Raw genomic sequence first — 17,937 nt, 5'->3', positions numbered from 1 at the left:
TTGTGCCAGCGTCGCAGGTTGTAATCCTGCTTCATGACGTGACCACCGCGGTCTCCCGTTAATTTTACCGGTGTCCGGTAGCCTAGTCAATGCAATCGCGAATCGTGAGCGAGTGCAGGCCGGACAGGCGACCTCTTAAGAAGCCAATTGCGTGAATGTCTCTAATTGTTTGCTGTCTGTTTGTTGCCCTGTTTACTGAGGGCACTCATATTAACCACTGATATCAATTGCAACAGCCAGAGAAATAAAAATCATTTTTTACGAGAAGGAGGCCCTTTGGCCTACACACGCTACAGCGTCACAAGACTGTCATAATGGATAGAACACAGAGCACTACATTAAACAGCGCTCCCGTAGCACAATGGACTAGACGTCGCTGAAGCATTGTGCCAGCGTCGCAGGTTGTAATCCTGCTTCATGACGTGACCACCGCGGTCTCCCGTTAATTTTACCGGTGTCCGGTAGCCTAGTCAATGCAATCGCGAATCGTGAGCGAGTGCAGGCCGGACAGGCGACCTCTTAAGAAGCCAATTGCGTGAATGTCTCTAATTGTTTGCTGTCTGTTTGTTGCCCTGTTTACTGAGGGCACTCATATTAACCACTGATATCAATTGCAACAGCCAGAGAAATAAAAATCATTTTTTACGAGAAGGAGGCCCTTTGGCCTACACACGCAACAGCGTCACAAGACTGTCATAATGGATAGAACACAGAGCACTACATTAAACAGCGCTCCCGTAGTACAATGGACTAGACGTCGCTGAAGCATTGTGCCAGCGTCGCAGGTTGTAATCCTGCTTCATGACGTGACCACCGCGGTCTCCCGTTAATTTTACCGGTGTCCGGTAGCCTAGTCAATGCAATCGCGAATCGTGAGCGAGTGCAGGCCGGACAGGCGACCTCTTAAGAAGCCAATTGCGTGAATGTCTCTAATTGTTTGCTGTCTGTTTGTTGCCCTGTTTACTGAGGGCACTCATATTAACCACTGATATCAATTGCAACAGCCAGAGAAATAAAAATCATTTTTTACGAGAAGGAGGCCCTTTGGCCTACACACGCTACAGCGTCACAAGACTGTCATAATGGATAGAACACAGAGCACTACATTAAACAGCGCTCCCGTAGCACAATGGACTAGACGTCGCTGAAGCATTGTGCCAGCGTCGCAGGTTGTAATCCTGCTTCATGACGTGACCACCGCGGTCTCCCGTTAATTTTACCGGTGTCCGGTAGCCTAGTCAATGCAATCGCGAATCGTGAGCGAGTGCAGGCCGGACAGGCGACCTCTTAAGAAGCCAATTGCGTGAATGTCTCTAATTGTTTGCTGTCTGTTTGTTGCCCTGTTTACTGAGGGCACTCATATTAACCACTGATATCAATTGCAACAGCCAGAGAAATAAAAATCATTTTTTACGAGAAGGAGGCACTTTGGCCTACACACGCTACAGCGTCACAAGACTGTCATAATGGATAGAACACAGAGCACTACATTAAACAGCGCTCCCGTAGCACAATGGACTAGACGTCGCTGAAGCATTGTGCCAGCGTCGCAGGTTGTAATCCTGCTTCATGACGTGACCACCGCGGTCTCCCGTTAATTTTACCGGTGTCCGGTAGCCTAGTCAATGCAATCGCGAATCGCGAGCGAGTGCAGGCGATCTTTTAAGAAGCCAATTGTGTGACTGTTTCTAATTGTTTGCTGTCTGTTTGTTGCCCTGTTTACTGAGGGCACTCATATTAACCACTGATATCAATTGCAACAGCCAGAGAAATAAAAATCATTTTTTACTGAGAAGGAGGGCCTTTGGCCTACACACGCTACAGCGTCACGAGACTGTCATAATGGATAGACAGCGTCGGCGTCAAGGGCGGGCCATAGGGGGCCAGGCCCGTCCAAACAGGCCAGTGTGCCCCCCCAACTGAGTTCTCTCCCTCACATAAAAAAATCTAAATATTATTATGCATGATTGAAATTAAATCCATATTGAACACTGATGTTGAACACTTACTACTCAAAATGAAACATGACATGTGTCAACTATGCTACTGTTGATTATGTACGCAAACTGCGCGATGAAAAGGGATTCTGCACACTCGGACACCGTTGCAATGAGTGCCACCGATATATTTACCACGACTCCTGCAACGCCAAATGAGCATAAATCTCGATCAGTAGGGGTTTTAGACACTGCTGCATAAGAAATCCAGTAAAATGTCTCAAGATAGATCTGGGAATATAGGCCTAATGGAAAATACAAGGTTTTTCGTATGACCGCAGGATGACCCAAGCTGAATGCATGATCTGTTAATCTAAATTGCAGAAACCATAAAGGGCCAAACTGACATGTCGCATTTCCTATATTTTCCGATATTGTCCAGTGCTAATGATAAACTCGAGCAACGGAGATAGTGCTTTGGATCATGTAGGCTAGGACTACTTTAAGAATCGCCCTTTAGTGAGCGCAACACAGCACGGGTCTTAACCTGCTTTATCCAGAGGGAGACATTTTTGGAAGCAGTGACAAAAAGCCTATCATGGACCTGGCTGGGAAATGCGACAGTGGAGTCGGCATTCGTAGGCTATAGCCTGTCGCTGCAAGTACTTCTCCAAACTCAAAAACAGTAGACTTAAAAGTGGCAATAAAAGTGGACTGTCAGAGCAGCACAAAATACTAAGTCATGCCGAGTGTCCTGTTTGCTTTTAAACTTTCCATCACAGTTGGTGCATTTACCACTTCGTAAATGTGTTAGAATTTGTTCTGTAGGCTACTTTAAAGAACGTTTTGAGGGATCACATAGCCTATGTGCAATGTTGTGATATTATCAGTAGCCCTATGTGTAATTTGCTTTTGAGCAGGATCTTACAAGAACATTTCGAAATGAATGGAAAGACACAGTGAAGCCTATAGCCTAGGCTTGTTAGTGGTGAGTCTGTTATAGCCTATTTACTTGTATTGTAGCCTATGCAACGCTATTCTATTAAAATTCTATTATTCTAAACGTTGTGTGCTAGTTTATTCAACGGCTATGACCGCTATGTTCTTGCACTATTTCCCCCTTGATCACATTGATTCATTTATCCAAAAGGCTCGAAGGATGCTCTTTATTATATGGCAAAATAACGAATAAAAGTGAGGTGAGGTGCCCCCCCTGTCAGTGCTCATAGCCCCCCCACCAGTTGCTCTCTGGCGCCGACGCTGTGGATAGAACACCGAGCACTACATTAAACAGCGCTCCCGTAGCACAATGGACTAGACGTCGCTGAAGCATTGTGCCAGCGTCGCAGGTTGTAATCCTGCTTCATGACGTGACCACCGCGGTCTCCCGTTAATTTTACCGGTGTCCGGTAGCCTAGTCAATGCAATCGCGAATCGTGAGCGAGTGCAGGCCGGACAGGCGACCTCTTAAGAAGCCAATTGCGTGAATGTCTCTAATTGTTTGCTGTCTGTTTGTTGCCCTGTTTACTGAGGGCACTCATATTAACCACTGATATCAATTGCAACAGCCAGAGAAATAAAAATCATTTTTTACGAGAAGGAGGCCCTTTGGCCTACACACGCTACAGCGTCACAAGACTGTCATAATGGATAGAACACAGAGCACTACATTAAACAGCGCTCCCGTAGCACAATGGACTAGACGTCGCTGAAGCATTGTGCCAGCGTCGCAGGTTGTAATCCTGCTTCATGACGTGACCACCGCGGTCTCCCGTTAATTTTACCGGTGTCCGGTAGCCTAGTCAATGCAATCGCGAATCGTGAGCGAGTGCAGGCCGGACAGGCGACCTCTTAAGAAGCCAATTGCGTGAATGTCTCTAATTGTTTGCTGTCTGTTTGTTGCCCTGTTTACTGAGGGCACTCATATTAACCACTGATATCAATTGCAACAGCCAGAGAAATAAAAATCATTTTTTACGAGAAGGAGGCCCTTTGGCCTACACACGCAACAGCGTCACAAGACTGTCATAATGGATAGAACACAGAGCACTACATTAAACAGCGCTCCCGTAGTACAATGGACTAGACGTCGCTGAAGCATTGTGCCAGCGTCGCAGGTTGTAATCCTGCTTCATGACGTGACCACCGCGGTCTCCCGTTAATTTTACCGGTGTCCGGTAGCCTAGTCAATGCAATCGCGAATCGTGAGCGAGTGCAGGCCGGACAGGCGACCTCTTAAGAAGCCAATTGCGTGAATGTCTCTAATTGTTTGCTGTCTGTTTGTTGCCCTGTTTACTGAGGGCACTCATATTAACCACTGATATCAATTGCAACAGCCAGAGAAATAAAAATCATTTTTTACGAGAAGGAGGCCCTTTGGCCTACACACGCTACAGCGTCACAAGACTGTCATAATGGATAGAACACAGAGCACTACATTAAACAGCGCTCCCGTAGCACAATGGACTAGACGTCGCTGAAGCATTGTGCCAGCGTCGCAGGTTGTAATCCTGCTTCATGACGTGACCACCGCGGTCTCCCGTTAATTTTACCGGTGTCCGGTAGCCTAGTCAATGCAATCGCGAATCGTGAGCGAGTGCAGGCCGGACAGGCGACCTCTTAAGAAGCCAATTGCGTGAATGTCTCTAATTGTTTGCTGTCTGTTTGTTGCCCTGTTTACTGAGGGCACTCATATTAACCACTGATATCAATTGCAACAGCCAGAGAAATAAAAATCATTTTTTACGAGAAGGAGGCACTTTGGCCTACACACGCTACAGCGTCACAAGACTGTCATAATGGATAGAACACAGAGCACTACATTAAACAGCGCTCCCGTAGCACAATGGACTAGACGTCGCTGAAGCATTGTGCCAGCGTCGCAGGTTGTAATCCTGCTTCATGACGTGACCACCGCGGTCTCCCGTTAATTTTACCGGTGTCCGGTAGCCTAGTCAATGCAATCGCGAATCGCGAGCGAGTGCAGGCGATCTTTTAAGAAGCCAATTGTGTGACTGTTTCTAATTGTTTGCTGTCTGTTTGTTGCCCTGTTTACTGAGGGCACTCATATTAACCACTGATATCAATTGCAACAGCCAGAGAAATAAAAATCATTTTTTACTGAGAAGGAGGGCCTTTGGCCTACACACGCTACAGCGTCACGAGACTGTCATAATGGATAGACAGCGTCGGCGTCAAGGGCGGGCCATAGGGGGCCAGGCCCGTCCAAACAGGCCAGTGTGCCCCCCCAACTGAGTTCTCTCCCTCACATAAAAAAATCTAAATATTATTATGCATGATTGAAATTAAATCCATATTGAACACTGATGTTGAACACTTACTACTCAAAATGAAACATGACATGTGTCAACTATGCTACTGTTGATTATGTACGCAAACTGCGCGATGAAAAGGGATTCTGCACACTCGGACACCGTTGCAATGAGTGCCACCGATATATTTACCACGACTCCTCCAACGCCAAATGAGCATAAATCTCGATCAGTAGGGGTTTTAGACACTGCTGCATAAGAAATCCAGTAAAATGTCTCAAGATAGATCTGGGAATATAGGCCTAATGGAAAATACAAGGTTTTTCGTATGACCGCAGGATGACCCAAGCTGAATGCATGATCTGTTAATCTAAATTGCAGAAACCATAAAGGGCCAAACTGACATGTCGCATTTCCTATATTTTCCGATATTGTCCAGTGCTAATGATAAACTCGAGCAACGGAGATAGTGCTTTGGATCATGTAGGCTAGGACTACTTTAAGAATCGCCCTTTAGTGAGCGCAACACAGCACGGGTCTTAACCTGCTTTATCCAGAGGGAGACATTTTTGGAAGCAGTGACAAAAAGCCTATCATGGACCTGGCTGGGAAATGCGACAGTGGAGTCGGCATTCGTAGGCTATAGCCTGTCGCTGCAAGTACTTCTCCAAACTCAAAAACAGTAGACTTAAAAGTGGCAATAAAAGTGGACTGTCAGAGCAGCACAAAATACTAAGTCATGCCGAGTGTCCTGTTTGCTTTTAAACTTTCCATCACAGTTGGTGCATTTACCACTTCGTAAATGTGTTAGAATTTGTTCTGTAGGCTACTTTAAAGAACGTTTTGAGGGATCACATAGCCTATGTGCAATGTTGTGATATTATCAGTATGTGTAATTTGCTTTTGAGCAGGATCTTACAAGAACATTTCGAAATGAATGGAAAGACACAGTGAAGCCTATAGCCTAGGCTTGTTAGTGGTGAGTCTGTTATAGCCTATTTACTTGTATTGTAGCCTATGCAACGCTATTCTATTAAAATTCTATTATTCTAAACGTTGTGTGCTAGTTTATTCAACGGCTATGACCGCTATGTTCTTGCACTATTTCCCCCTTGATCACATTGATTCATTTATCCAAAAGGCTCGAAGGATGCTCTTTATTATATGGCAAAATAACGAATAAAAGTGAGGTGAGGTGCCCCCCCTGTCAGTGCTCATAGCCCCCCCACCAGTTGCTCTCTGGCGCCGACGCTGTGGATAGAACACCGAGCACTACATTAAACAGCGCTCCCGTAGCACAATGGACTAGACGTCGCTGAAGCATTGTGCCAGCGTCGCAGGTTGTAATCCTGCTTCATGACGTGACCACCGCGGTCTCCCGTTAATTTTACCGGTGTCCGGTAGCCTAGTCAATGCAATCGCGAGCGAGTGCAGGCGATCTCTTAAGAAGCCAATTGCGTGAATGTTTCTAATTGTTTGCTGTCTGTTTGTTGCCCTGTTTACTGAGGGCACTCATATTAACCACTGATATCAATTGCAACAGCCAGAGAAATAAAAATATTTTTTTACTGAGAAGGAGGGCCTTTGGCCTGCACACGCTACAGCGTCACGAGACTGTCATAATGGATAGACAGCGTCGGCGTCAAGGGCGGGCCATAGGGGGCCAGGCCCGTCCAAACAGGCCAGTGTGCCCCCCCAACTGAGTTCTCTCCCTCACATAAAAAAATCTAAATATTATTATGCATGATTGAAATTAAATCCATATTGAACACTGATGTTGAACACTTACTACTCAAAATGAAACATGACATGTGTCAACTATGCTACTGTTGATTATGTGCGCAAACTGCGCGATGAAAAGGGATTCTGCACACTCGGACACCGTTGCAATGAGTGCCACCGATATATTTACCACGACTCCTGCAACGCCAAATGAGCATAAATCTCGATCAGTAGGGGTTTTAGACACTGCTGCATAAGAAATCCAGTAAAATGTCTCAAGATAGATCTGGGAATATAGGCCTAATGGAAAATACAAGGTTTTTCGTATGACCGCAGGATGACCCAAGCTGAATGCATGATCTGTTAATCTAAATTGCAGAAACCATAAAGGGCCAAACTGACATGTCGCATTTCCTATATTTTCCGATATTGTCCAGTGCTAATGATAAACTCGAGCAACGGAGATAGTGCTTTGGATCATGTAGGCTAGGACTACTTTAAGAATCGCCCTTTAGTGAGCGCAACACAGCACGGGTCTTAACCTGCTTTATCCAGAGGGAGACATTTTTGGAAGCAGTGACAAAAAGCCTATCATGGACCTGGCTGGGAAATGCGACAGTGGAGTCGGCATTCGTAGGCTATAGCCTGTCGCTGCAAGTACTTCTCCAAACTCAAAAACAGTAGACTTAAAAGTGGCAATAAAAGTGGACTGTCAGAGCAGCACAAAATACTAAGTCATGCCGAGTGTCCTGTTTCCTTTTAAACTTTCCATCACAGTTGGTGCATTTACCTCTTCGTAAATGTGTTAGAATTTGTTCTGTAGGCTACTTTAAAGAACGTTTTGAGGGATCACATAGCCTATGTGCAATGTTGTGATATTATCAGTAGCCCTATGTGTAATTTGCTTTTGAGCAGGATCTTACAAGAACATTTCGAAATGAATGGAAAGACACAGTGAAGCCTATAGCCTAGGCTTGTTAGTGGTGAGTCTGTTATAGCCTATTTACTTGTATTGTAGCCTATGCAACGCTATTCTATTAAAATTCTATTATTCTAAACGTTGTGTGCTAGTTTATTCAACGGCTATGACCGCTATGTTCTTGCACTATTTCCCCCTTGATCGATCATATTGATTCATGTATCCAAAAGGCTCGAAGGATGCTCTTTATTATATGGCAAAATAACGAATAAAAGTGAGGTGAGGTGCCCCCCCTGTCAGTGCTCATAGCCCCCCCACCAGTTGCTCTCTGGCGCCGACGCTGTGGATAGAACACCGAGCACTACATTAAACAGCGCTCCCGTAGCACAATGGACTAGACGTCGCTGAAGCATTGTGCCAGCGTCGCAGGTTGTAATCCTGCTTCATGACGTGACCACCGCGGTCTCCCGTTATTTTTACCGGTGTCCGGTAGCCTAGTCAATGCAATCGCGAATCGTGAGCGAGTGCAGGCCGGACAGGCGACCTCTTAAGAAGCCAATTGCGTGAATGTCTCTAATTGTTTGCTGTCTGTTTGTTGCCCTGTTTACTGAGGGCACTCATATTAACCACTGATATCAATTGCAACAGCCAGAGAAATAAAAATCATTTTTTACGAGAAGGAGGCACTTTGGCCTACACACGCTACAGCGTCACAAGACTGTCATAATGGATAGAACACAGAGCACTACATTAAACAGCGCTCCCGTAGCACAATGGACTAGACGTCGCTGAAGCATTGTGCCAGCGTCGCAGGTTGTAATCCTGCTTCATGACGTGACCACCGCGGTCTCCCGTTAATTTTACCGGTGTCCGGTAGCCTAGTCAATGCAATCGCGAATCGCGAGCGAGTGCAGGCGATCTTTTAAGAAGCCAATTGTGTGACTGTTTCTAATTGTTTGCTGTCTGTTTGTTGCCCTGTTTACTGAGGGCACTCATATTAACCACTGATATCAATTGCAACAGCCAGAGAAATAAAAATCATTTTTTACTGAGAAGGAGGGCCTTTGGCCTACACACGCTACAGCGTCACGAGACTGTCATAATGGATAGACAGTGTCGGCGTCAAGGGCGGGCCATAGGGGGCCAGGCCCGTCCAAACAGGCCAGTGTGCCCCCCCAACTGAGTTCTCTCCCTCACATAAAAAAATCTAAATATTATTATGCATGATTGAAATTAAATCCATATTGAACACTGATGTTGAACACTTACTACTCAAAATGAAACATGACATGTGTCAACTATGCTACTGTTGATTATGTGCGCAAACTGCGCGATGAAAAGGGATTCTGCACACTCGGACACCGTTGCAATGAGTGCCACCGATATATTTACCACGACTCCTGCAACGCCAAATGAGCATAAATCTCGATCAGTAGGGGTTTTAGACACTGCTGCATAAGAAATCCAGTAAAATGTCTCAAGATAGATCTGGGAATATAGGCCTAATGGAAAATACAAGGTTTTTCGTATGACCGCAGGATGACCCAAGCTGAATGCATGATCTGTTAATCTAAATTGCAGAAACCATAAAGGGCCAAACTGACATGTCGCATTTCCTATATTTTCCGATATTGTCCAGTGCTAATGATAAACTCGAGCAACGGAGATAGTGCTTTGGATCATGTAGGCTAGGACTACTTTAAGAATCGCCCTTTAGTGAGCGCAACACAGCACGGGTCTTAACCTGCTTTATCCAGAGGGAGACATTTTTGGAAGCAGTGACAAAAAGCCTATCATGGACCTGGCTGGGAAATGCGACAGTGGAGTCGGCATTCGTAGGCTATAGCCTGTCGCTGCAAGTACTTCTCCAAACTCAAAAACAGTAGACTTAAAAGTGGCAATAAAAGTGGACTGTCAGAGCAGCACAAAATACTAAGTCATGCCGAGTGTCCTGTTTCCTTTTAAACTTTCCATCACAGTTGGTGCATTTACCACTTCGTAAATGTGTTAGAATTTGTTCTGTAGGCTACTTTAAAGAACGTTTTGAGGGATCACATAGCCTATGTGCAATGTTGTGATATTATCAGTAGCCCTATGTGTAATTTGCTTTTGAGCAGGATCTTACAAGAACATTTCGAAATGAATGGAAAGACACAGTGAAGCCTATAGCCTAGGCTTGTTAGTGGTGAGTCTGTTATAGCCTATTTACTTGTATTGTAGCCTATGCAACGCTATTCTATTAAAATTCTATTATTCTAAACGTTGTGTGCTAGTTTATTCAACGGCTATGACCGCTATGTTCTTGCACTATTTCCCCCTTGATCATATTGATTCATGTATCCAAAAGGCTCGAAGGATGCTCTTTATTATATGGCAAAATAACGAATAAAAGTGAGGTGAGGTGCCCCCCCTGTCAGTGCTCATAGCCCCCCCACCAGTTGCTCTCTGGCGCCGACGCTGTGGATAGAACACCGAGCACTACATTAAACAGCGCTCCCGTAGCACAATGGACTAGACGTCGCTGAAGCATTGTGCCAGCGTCGCAGGTTGTAATCCTGCTTCATGACGTGACCACCGCGGTCTCCCGTTATTTTTACCGGTGTCCGGTAGCCTAGTCAATGCAATCGCGAATCGTGAGCGAGTGCAGGCCGGACAGGCGACCTCTTAAGAAGCCAATTGCGTGAATGTCTCTAATTGTTTGCTGTCTGTTTGTTGCCCTGTTTACTGAGGGCACTCATATTAACCACTGATATCAATTGCAACAGCCAGAGAAATAAAAATCATTTTTTACGAGAAGGAGGCACTTTGGCCTACACACGCTACAGCGTCACAAGACTGTCATAATGGATAGAACACAGAGCACTACATTAAACAGCGCTCCCGTAGCACAATGGACTAGACGTCGCTGAAGCATTGTGCCAGCGTCGCAGGTTGTAATCCTGCTTCATGACGTGACCACCGCGGTCTCCCGTTAATTTTACCGGTGTCCGGTAGCCTAGTCAATGCAATCGCGAATCGCGAGCGAGTGCAGGCGATCTTTTAAGAAGCCAATTGTGTGACTGTTTCTAATTGTTTGCTGTCTGTTTGTTGCCCTGTTTACTGAGGGCACTCATATTAACCACTGATATCAATTGCAACAGCCAGAGAAATAAAAATCATTTTTTACTGAGAAGGAGGGCCTTTGGCCTACACACGCTACAGCGTCACGAGACTGTCATAATGGATAGACAGTGTCGGCGTCAAGGGCGGGCCATAGGGGGCCAGGCCCGTCCAAACAGGCCAGTGTGCCCCCCCAACTGAGTTCTCTCCCTCACATAAAAAAATCTAAATATTATTATGCATGATTGAAATTAAATCCATATTGAACACTGATGTTGAACACTTACTACTCAAAATGAAACATGACATGTGTCAACTATGCTACTGTTGATTATGTGCGCAAACTGCGCGATGAAAAGGGATTCTGCACACTCGGACACCGTTGCAATGAGTGCCACCGATATATTTACCACGACTCCTGCAACGCCAAATGAGCATAAATCTCGATCAGTAGGGGTTTTAGACACTGCTGCATAAGAAATCCAGTAAAATGTCTCAAGATAGATCTGGGAATATAGGCCTAATGGAAAATACAAGGTTTTTCGTATGACCGCAGGATGACCCAAGCTGAATGCATGATCTGTTAATCTAAATTGCAGAAACCATAAAGGGCCAAACTGACATGTCGCATTTCCTATATTTTCCGATATTGTCCAGTGCTAATGATAAACTCGAGCAACGGAGATAGTGCTTTGGATCATGTAGGCTAGGACTACTTTAAGAATCGCCCTTTAGTGAGCGCAACACAGCACGGGTCTTAACCTGCTTTATCCAGAGGGAGACATTTTTGGAAGCAGTGACAAAAAGCCTATCATGGACCTGGCTGGGAAATGCGACAGTGGAGTCGGCATTCGTAGGCTATAGCCTGTCGCTGCAAGTACTTCTCCAAACTCAAAAACAGTAGACTTAAAAGTGGCAATAAAAGTGGACTGTCAGAGCAGCACAAAATACTAAGTCATGCCGAGTGTCCTGTTTCCTTTTAAACTTTCCATCACAGTTGGTGCATTTACCACTTCGTAAATGTGTTAGAATTTGTTCTGTAGGCTACTTTAAAGAACGTTTTGAGGGATCACATAGCCTATGTGCAATGTTGTGATATTATCAGTAGCCCTATGTGTAATTTGCTTTTGAGCAGGATCTTACAAGAACATTTCGAAATGAATGGAAAGACACAGTGAAGCCTATAGCCTAGGCTTGTTAGTGGTGAGTCTGTTATAGCCTATTTACTTGTATTGTAGCCTATGCAACGCTATTCTATTAAAATTCTATTATTCTAAACGTTGTGTGCTAGTTTATTCAACGGCTATGACCGCTATGTTCTTGCACTATTTCCCCCTTGATCATATTGATTCATGTATCCAAAAGGCTCGAAGGATGCTCTTTATTATATGGCAAAATAACGAATAAAAGTGAGGTGAGGTGCCCCCCCTGTCAGTGCTCATAGCCCCCCCACCAGTTGCTCTCTGGCGCCGACGCTGTGGATAGAACACCGAGCACTACATTAAACAGCGCTCCCGTAGCACAATGGACTAGACGTCGCTGAAGCATTGTGCCAGCGTCGCAGGTTGTAATCCTGCTTCATGACGTGACCACCGCGGTCTCCCGTTAATTTTACCGGTGTCCAGTAGCCTAGTCAATGCAATCGCGAATCGTGAGTTTCAGCTTTGCAACCATACTCCCCCCGGAACCCAAAGACTCGTGGTTTCCCGCACGCTGCCCGGCGGGTCATGGGAATAACGCCGCCGGATCGCGGGTCGGCATCGTTTACGGTCGGAACTACGACGGTATCTGATCGTCTTCGAACCTCCGACTTTCGTTCTTGATTAATGAAAACATTCTTGGCAAATGCTTTCGCTTTCGTCCGTCTTGCGCCGGTCCAAGAATTTCAACTCTAGCGGCCCAATACGAATGCCCCCGGCCGTCCCTCTTAATCATGGCCCTGGTTCCGAAAACCCACAAAATAGAACCGGAGTCCTATTCCATTATTCCTAGCTGCGGTATTCAGGCGTGCTGCGGCCTGCTTTGAACACTCTAATTTTTTCAAAGTAAACGCTCCGGGCCCCGTCGGACACCCAGCTAAGGGCATCCGGGGAGCGCCGGGAGGCAGGGGTACGGGACAGACGGTGGCACGCCTCGCGGCGGACCGCCAGCCCACTCCCGAAATCCAACTACGAGCTTTTTAACTGCAGCAACTTTAATATACGCTATTGGAGCTGGAATTACCGCGGCTGCTGGCACCAGACTTGCCCTCCAATGGGTCCTCGCCCATGGGTTTAGGATACGCTCATTCCAATTACAGGGCCTCGAAAGAGACCTGTATTGTTATTTTTCGTCACTACCTCACCGTGTCGGTAATGGGTAATTTGCGCGCCTGCTGCCTTCCTTGGATGTGGTAGCCGTTTCTCAGGCTCCCTCTCCGGAATCGAACCCTGATTCCCCGTTACCCGTGGTCACCATGGTAGGCGCCGAAAGTACCATCGAAAGTTGATAGGGCAGACATTCGAAAGACACGTCGCCGCCGCCGAGGGCGCGCGATCGGCCCGAGGTTATCTAGAGTCACCAAAGCGGACCGGGGGCACGAGGCCCCCGGATGGGTTTTTGGATCTGATAAATGCACGCATCCGCAGCCCCCCGTGAAGGGGGCCAGTCAGCGCTCGTTTGCATGTATTAGCTCTGGAATTGCTACAGTTATCCAAGTACGGGTGGGAGCGATCAAAGGAACCATAACTGATTTAATGAGCCATTCGCAGTTTCACTGTACCGGCCGTGTGCACTTAGACCTGCATGGCTTAATCTTTGAGACAAGCATATGTTACTGGCAGGATCAAGCAGGTAGCTGCTGGTAGCGAGCCCGACCCCCCGGAGCGTGGGGGCCTCAGGGCAGGCCTCCCCCGAGAGGGAAGCCCGCCCACGCGGGTGCTGGCAGCGTGGACAGAGGACCACGTCGTGTGGACCGGGAGGACTCGGAGAGTGCGCTTCGAGGCTGCCGCGGGGCTTGGACGGAGCAGGGGGTTTTCAATAAAAAATGATTTGGACAATATCTGACATATTTTGAAATTTGTCAAAAATCTGTCTTTTGTCCTGACCCCGGACCTTATGTGAAAACTAAGAAAAACTGAAAAGTACTAAAAAAAATCAGACCAATTTTTTTTCACTTTTTTTGCCCTAGTTCATGCATTTCACATGTCTAGAAGTGAAATAAAAAATAATTTGGACAATATCTGACATATTTTGAAATTTGTCAAAAATCTGTCTTTTGTCCTGACCCCGGACCTTGTGTGAAAACTAAGAAAAACTGAAAGGTACTAAAAAAAATCAAACCAATTTTGTTACACTTTTTTGCACTAGTTCATGCATTTCACATGTCTAGACGTGAAATAAAAAATAATTTGGACAATATCTGACATATTTTGAAATTTGTCAAAAATCTGTCTTTTGTCCTGACCCCGGACCTTATGTGAAAACTAAGAAAAACTGAAAAGTACTAAAAAAATCAGACCAATTTTTTTTTACTTTTTTTGCCCTAGTTCATGCATTTCACATGTCTAGAAGTGAAATAAAAAATAATTTGGACAATATCTGACATATTTTGAAATTTGTCAAAAATCTGTCTTTTGTCCTGACCCCGGACCTTATGTGAAAACTAAGAAAAACTGAAAGGTACTAAAAAAAATCAAACCAATTTTGTTACACTTTTTTGCACTAGTTCATGCATTTCACATGTCTAGACGTGAAATAAAAAATGATTAGGACAATATCTGACATATTTTGAAATTTGTCAAAAATCTGTCTTTTGTCCTAACCCCGGACCTTATGTGAAAACTAAGAAAAACTGCAAGGTACTAAAAAAAAATCAGACCAATTTTTTTTCACTTTTTTTGCCCTAGTTCATGCATTTCACATGTCTAGAAGTGAAATAAAAAAGAATTTGGACAATATCTGACATATTTTGAAATTTGTCAAAAATCTGTCTTTTGTCCTGACCCCGGACCTTATGTGAAAACTAAGAAAAACTGAAAAGTACTAAAAAAAAATCAAATCAATTTTGTTACACTTTTTTGCACTAGTTCATGCATTTCACATGTCTAGACGTGAAATAAAAAATAATTTGGACAATATCTGACATATTTTGAAATTTGTCAAAAATCTGTCTTTTATCCTGACCCCGGACCTTATGTGAAAACTAAGAAAAACTGCAAGGTACTAAAAAAAAATCAAACCAATTTTTTCACACTTTCTTGCCCTAGTTCATGCATTTCACATGTCTAGAAATTAAATAAAAAATGATTTGGACAATATCTGACAGATTTTGAAATTTGTCAGAAATCTGTCTTTTGTCCTGACCCCGGACCTTATGTGAAAACTAAGAAAAACTGAAAAGTACTAAAAAAAATCAGACCAATTTTTATTCACTTTTTTTGCCCTAGTTCATGCATTTCACTAGCCTGGGTGCCATTCCGAACTTAGTCCCGCCCACAACGTTTGAGGTCGGGAAGTTCGGTCTGGCATTGATCAATAGTGGCGCGAGTATCCTCGCCCAAATACTGGCGGGCCAATCAAATTGTCAGGGCGGGCTTTATACGATGATGGACAGATGCTCAACAGTAACGTAATCCACCACGTCACCAAAGAGCGTTTGGGTTGAATTCGTTTACAACAACGATGGCTGCCGCTGGAGAATTGAGATGTGTAGATTCTGCTATCAGGTCTGTTCTAGAATATATCGACAGCGAATTAATTTTAAAAGAGTAACAGAGTAACGGGATCAAGGCATTTGTTGATAAGAAAGATGTTTTTTGCCGAAGCAACTGAAATGGGCATCACGGCGATGCAACTCGGCGTGCAAGACGAGGTGGATATAGCCAGCGGTCGTTGCCAGATCCTTTTTTGAAGCCCGGAATCCTGGCTGCTGAACAACAAGTGGAGGGACATGCTAGGCTCCGATGTTTTTCAAGCCAACGTAATGGGTATCGTCGTGGACGAAGTTCATCTAACTTACAAATGGTAAGAGAGTCTAACTGTCTGACTTAGTAAATAACTCCCAATGTCGTGATATGAATCCCATGTTGTAAACATAGTAGCCTAGGTATCGTTGTACGTTCGCTAACTCAGACTTGGTACAATCATAACGTTAGTATGATTGTAGCGAACTAGCTGTTAAAACATTCTAATGTAGGTTACTGTTTTATTTCTATCAGTGGTCAGGCTGCAAAAGGGCAGAAGGGCATTTGGGTGTTGCTTTATGTACTCAAGCACCATACCCATATTGGTAGGCTAGTCACTGTACCCCTTATAAGTGATGTATTCTTTTTAGATGTCAGTACAGTCATTAAAAAGTACTAAATGATACTACTCATAATTTCTTATTTTTTACTGTTACTTATTGGTTGCTTTTTGTACTGCTATATATTCCAGGTACACCTGTGCTGACATTGACCGCTTCTGCTGATCGGGAATCCAGAGCCAGGGTTATGAAACAGCTTCAGATGGACAATCCAATAAATTTGGCCCTGAGCCCAAACAGAACAAACATCAGAGTGGGTCTGATTAAAGTACCTGGCCATACACTGGAGTGCCTACACTGGATTGTGAGGGATGTTAGTACAAAGCTTGACCCAGCAGTTAAGACGGTACTTTAATGGAGTCACTAGTTGTCTGCGGAAAGCTTTGTACTGCCATTTTGAGGAACACACCACATCTGTTGATATAGGACATCTGTGCTGCACTCACTGCCATTCTGTTTGTTCTTGTGAACCTGAAGGTTGTGGGGAGCTAATCCCCAAATATGAACACTTTCAAGGGGAGGTTTCATCACACCACAAACACAGAATAGTCACACCTAAGGGCACACTTTTGATCAGGGAACTGTTATAAACTTACAGGAGTAGTTTACTTCAGGACCATAAAAACATGCCACTTTACACAGTCGACACAGCCTGCACTGGTTTTGGAGATGAACTCATTGATCAGTTTTAGAACAGTGCACACAGATATTTGACCTGGACTTCATTATCCATAATCTCCCTACATACAAGCTGGAACATGCAAAAGAGATACTATGAATTATGCATGAGGTTTTTGATGACATCGAACAGAGTCAAACTAATTTGTTTGATGACTGTGTTGTTCAGGATGACCGTGTTCAGGTTGACATGGATTACACTGGTTACTTTGATGACGAGGATGAGGATGATAAGATACAATCATCCCCAAGTAACTTGGAATCAGGCTTGTCAATGTTGAAGATCTCAGGCTAGCTTCAAATTCAGGCTCAAATTTGTAGCTTCAGGGTCCTGTTGTTGTGCAAATGCCTTTTTTTTTTTACCTCTGTTACATTAATATTTTTGAATAAAATTAAAATGGTTTATACTTCTCTACTGGTGGGTGATGTTTCTGCATTTAAAGACAAACAATAAGACATGTCAATAAAGATTTTTAATATCTACACATAATAGGTAATGTTTGAAGATATACGCTGAACTTTGAACATACAACCAATAAGAAAACACAAAAATGTTTTCAAGAATGTGGATACTACTAAACTATTATATGAAAACAATTATTTACATTGTCATTTACGAAAACAATATTTACAAATTACCATCACCATTTACATTTCACATTTACTTAATTATTTAAATAGGCACATTTTGCCAGTCCATTATTTTCTCGTGGTAATTCAGCTTTGCCAATAAGTTTCTCTTGAAATTCGGGAATGCATGAGACTGCCTGCCTGGGTGATTTTTGTTGGGAAAGTTGTGTCTCCCTGAAAACGTTTACCAGTGTTAAAACGTCCTGTTCTCGGGCCACATGATGAATGCCAGCCGGCCTTGTCAGCTCCAGCTCTGTGTCCGTTTTGTCCATTAGCTCTTTGACGATGCCAATGGACCTACTGATTCTGGCTGCTGACATTTCTGACATGTTTGGTCCCAATCCTCTCATAAATGATTTGAGAAAATTGTTTAGGTGTTCCAGGTGGAGGTCAAGT

General features: G+C 44.3%; 1 long non-coding RNA gene across 1 annotated transcript; it reads left to right on the top strand.

Moving 5' to 3' along the window:
• Positions 1-15,387: 15,387 nt before the first annotated feature.
• Positions 15,388-17,326, top strand: LOC143103467 (uncharacterized). Its single transcript, XR_012982827.1, has 2 exons — positions 15,388-15,953; positions 16,365-17,326. It is a non-coding gene; the product is annotated as an uncharacterized LOC143103467 (long non-coding RNA).
• Positions 17,327-17,937: the final 611 nt, after the last annotated feature.

This window comes from Alosa pseudoharengus, unplaced genomic scaffold (genome assembly GCF_046254945.1).
Source record: "Alosa pseudoharengus isolate Yale_2024_CS ecotype anadromous, Long Island Sound unplaced genomic scaffold, YU_APseudo_1.1 YU_APseudo_1.1_scf_43, whole genome shotgun sequence".
In the NCBI taxonomy this organism is placed as follows: Eukaryota; Metazoa; Chordata; class Actinopteri; order Clupeiformes; family Clupeidae; genus Alosa; species Alosa pseudoharengus.
The sequence above is the reverse complement of the archived record's forward strand: the minus strand, read 5'-3'. Positions and strand labels throughout refer to the sequence as shown.